The sequence below is a fragment of the Pteropus vampyrus genome, unplaced genomic scaffold, assembly GCF_000151845.1.
Source record: "Pteropus vampyrus isolate Shadow unplaced genomic scaffold, Pvam_2.0 Scaffold38, whole genome shotgun sequence".
NCBI classification, from domain to species: domain Eukaryota; kingdom Metazoa; phylum Chordata; class Mammalia; order Chiroptera; family Pteropodidae; genus Pteropus; species Pteropus vampyrus.
Window position 1 is genome coordinate 4,001,427 of NW_011888819.1, and position 4,682 is coordinate 4,006,108.

Here is a 4,682-nt window from a genome sequence, read left to right on the forward strand (position 1 = left end):
TTTTTTTTTTCATTGCACCTGGTATATGCCCAAGAGTTGAATTGCTAGGTTACAGGATAAGTCTGTTCAACATTTTGAGGCACTGCCAGTCTGTTTTCCAAAGCTGTACCACTCTACACTCCCACCAGCACAATGTGAGGGTTCCAATAGCTTCACAGTCACACCAACGCTTGTTCGCGTCTGCTTTTTAATTATAGTTAACCTAATGGGAGTGAGGTAATATCTCATTTGGCTTGGATGTGAATTTCTCTGATGGTTAATGATGTTGAACATCTTCTCATTGCTTTTCATACTCGTTGGCCCTTGTATGTCTTCTTTGGAGAAATGGCTATTCAAATCCTTTGCCTTTTAAAAATCGGATTAGTTGTCTTTTTTGTTGTTGTTATTGAGTTGTGATTTTTATGTATTTTGGATACAAATCCTTTGTTAGATATAGAATGTGCAAAATTTTTTCCCATTCTGTGGGCGTCTTTTTACTTTCTTGATAATTTGCAGCACAAAGTTTTTTTTATTTTGCCATAGTCCAATTTATCTATTTTTTTCTTTTGTTACTTGTGCTATTAGTGTCTTGTTTAAGAAACTACTGCCTAACTCAAGGTCAAAAAAAATTTACTCCTATATTTTCTTCTAAGAGTTTTATAGTTTTAACTCTTTCATTTAGGTTTATAATCCATTTTGAGTTAATTTTTACATATATTGCGTCGTAGAAGTGTAACTTTTGTATATGTCGTCTGGTATGGGAATTATATCTCAGTAAACAACTGAGATATCTACTGTCTGTAGATAACCAGTTGTCTGGCACCATTTATTGAAAAAAAATTCTTTTATCATTGTGTTTGGCCTATGTGTCAAAAATCAAATGACCACAACTATAAGAGTTTATTTCTGAACTCTCAATTTATTCCATTATTCTATATGTCTAGCCTCATGTCAGTGCCTTATTGTCTGGATTACCACACGTTTTGAAATCAGGAAGTATGAGTCCTTCTACTTCATCTTTTTCTAGATTGTTTTATTCTGGGTTCCTTGTATTCTGTATGAATTTTAAAATAAGCTTGTCAATTTCTTAAAAAAGCCAACTGGGATTCTGATATTGTATCTATGAATCAGTTTGGAGAGTATTGCTATCTTAACAATATTAAGTCTTCTGATCTATGAACATGGGTATCTTTCCATTTATTTAGGTCTTTAATTTCTTTTAATGACATTTTGTAGTTTTTAGTGTACAAGTCTTAAACTTCTTTTGCTAAATTTATGCCTACGTAAATTATTCCTTCTGATGCTATTATAAATGGAATTATTTTCTTAATTTTATTTTCAGAATTTTCATTGCTAGACTATAAAAATACAATTACATTTTGTATATTGATCTTGTATCCTGAAACCTCTCTATATTCTTTTATTAGCTCTAATGCTTTTTTAGTGGATTCGTTAGGATTTTCCATATACATGATCATGTCATCTGCCAATAGAAATTGTTTTCTTCTTCCTTTCCAAGCTACATGCTTTTACTTCTTTTACTTGCCTAATTGTCCTGGATATAACCTTCCAGTGAACATTCTTTTCTTGTTCTTGATTTAAGGGAAAGTATTCAGTCTTTCATCATCATGTATAATGTTAGTTGTGGATTTTCATTAAATGCTCTTTATCAGGTTGAGAAATTTCCCTTCTATTCCTAGTTTGTTGAAGGTTTTTTTTTTTTTTTTTTAAATCAAGAAATGGTATTGGATTTTGTCAAATGACTTTTTTGCATCTATTGGAATTATGTGTTTTTTTCTTTTTTGGTCTCATCACATAGTGTATTATATTGATTGATATTCATATGTTAAACTACTCTTGCATCCCTGGGATAAATTCCATTTAGTCATGGTATATAATCTTTTTATATATTGCTGGATTCAGTTTGCAAGTATTTTGTTGAGGATTTTTTCCATCTATATTCTTGTGATGTCTTTGTCTGGCATTAGTATCAAGGTAAACTGGCCTTGTTAAGAGTCAGAAAGTGTTCCTGCCTCTACTGTCTTTTGGAAGAGTTTGTAAGGGATTAGTATTAATTCTCCTTCAGAGAGTTTGGCAGACTTCACCAATAAAGTCATTTGGATCTGGTCTCTTATTTGTGGGAAGTTTTAAATTATTAATTTGATCTCTTTACTTGTTATAGACTTAATCAGACTTTCTGTTTCTTTTTTTTTTTATTTGACTTTCTGTTTCTTTTGAAGTCAGTTTGTTTCTTTCTAAGAATTTGCCCATTTTGTCTAACTTACCTTATTTGTTAGCATGCAATTGTTCATCGTTTTCCTTATAATCCTTTTTATTTCTATAGTGTTGATAGTAAGGTGCTCTCTTTCATTCCTGATTTTAGTAATTTGTGTTTTCTCTTTTTTGGGAAAGTTTGTCAATTTTGTTTATTTTTTCAAGGAACCAACTTTTGGTTTCATTGATTTTTCTCTTTTTCTGTCTTCTATTTCATTGATCTCTGCTTTAGTCTTTATTATTTTGTCCCTTCTGCTAACTTTGGGTTTATTTTGCATTTCTTATCTAGTTCCTTAAGGTATAGTTAGTGATTGATTTGTAATATTTTTTAATGTAGACATTTACAGCTATACGTTTTGGAAAGAATAGGGATTATTTTGGTGCCGAAGATTTAATAGTCTGGTAGAAACCTACTAGTGAGATTGTATTGTGAGTTTACTTGGATGCCTTTATGTAGCCTCTGATTCTATGACAGGCAACATCTACTATGCACAAGTTCAGTTCATAAACTCCAGTAGAGCTTCTGTTTTAATGGTGACAATTATTCAAAGAGTTCATATAATTTTTGATTTCGAAAGATGATTTATTTGATGGCAATTGTAAAACATTCTCAAACCTGTCATGTCTAGTAATTCTGCAGTCTGAGAAATTGTTACTGGCATTTGCAAGCATGGCAGAAATTTAATAAACTGTCGCCAAACCATTTGCTTGTTTGAATGCCAAGGTTTCCTTCCCCACATCACATGCAGTGTCCTGCTGCCAACAGTTATCAAAATACTCCCACAGTTGTCACAGAGAGAACTGTTCATGAAGTTACTATTCCTTTATTCTTGTTGTTCCTATATTTCACTGCCTTGCCACTTCCATGTGAAAATTTTATTTGAATAACCTGAATAATGTCACTATAGAGCAGATATTAAACAATGGATGAAAAAAGAATATATAGCTATAGAGATATAGATATAGAATGCAGCAAGATTGGAAAGGATGACTTTCATGCTTTACTTTCTATATGTTCCTAATGTTTGAATTTTTATAGAGAGGCTATGTTGTTTGTGATGTAGTAAATAACAAAAAAATGTAAAAACAGGAGAAGGAATCTAAAAAAAAACACAAAGAAAAGTCTAGTTAGATTAACTCATTCTAATTGAAGATATGCAGTTATGTGGTACAAGAATTATGGTAGGATTTAAAGATAAAATCCAAGATAAAGATAAAATCTTGAACCAAAGATCGATAGGAAATAATTGGCTTTGAGTTTGTGTTTTCTGTGATGACTCCAACAGGTAAATGGCAGGACAGGTTAAAAAAAAAAAACTCTTGCATATGAATCTTGGAAAGAAAGAAGAAAGGTGGAAGATTGAAGGTCGTGACCTTGGACCTCAGTCACAAATTCAAAGGTACGTGAAAGCATAGCCTTTTACCATTATGATAATATTTGTAACTATCATCGAGAATGAACATATACCTTGGTCATATATGGTCATATATGTTAATGACTTTGATATGCACTTTGGCAGTACATAGTATTATTTCAAACACATGTAACCTTGACCGAGTAATTCCACTGCCAGGAAACTCTTGTGAAGAAATGCTTACACCAGCGCATAGATCAAAGATAGCATGAAAAGTAAATAGGATCCAACTTGCCCAAGGCCACAGGGCTAAGAAGTAGAGATGTGGGCTATCCTAGGCTTTTGGGTGATCGGAATTCGGCTTGTATGTTCTCTCCAGTGTAGGTCAAGATTGGATGGTGGGGAGAGGAGGGAGGACAGGCAAATGTCATAGCCAAGGAATGAGACAGGGGAAGTCAGGAGTTTAAAACAATAATAAAAAGTGGGAAAAGAAGTTATGTGTAATTAAGGGAAAGGGATTCTGGAGGAAAGTACTTGTTAGCCAATTTTCACCTCCCCCACTCCAGAGCCATGAACTCCCATTCTAAAAGGCTCTAAGTGAGCTTGTAGGTAGTCTAATAGGTTTTCTCACTGTGAAATAGGATGGTGGGAGGGGGTTGAAGGAGGAGCTTACTTCTCAAAATTATATCTGTCTCTTTTCATCAAAGAACATTCATATTAACATGTGTTTGAGGGATTAGTACATCTTTGAAACCCTAAGCAAACAGGAGAATTCTTGCAGCGTTCACAAAACTACGAAATGAAGGATTTGGTGTGGCTGCTGCAGCGTGGGATGATTCAGAGCGTTTTAGGTCATGCATGCCAATTTCAGGAGTCATGGCATTTTTCTCATGCCCTGGTGTTTCCAATTATCCCAGATGCCACACTAGCATTCTGTAAGACCTTGAGCCAAATACTAGCCTTTCTGTAACTCATCTTCTCTACGTAGTAAACAGGGGTTAGGGGGTGGGGAGGTGGAATAAATGATCCTTATTATCCACTATCCCTTCAACTTGTGATTTAATTTGTAATTTT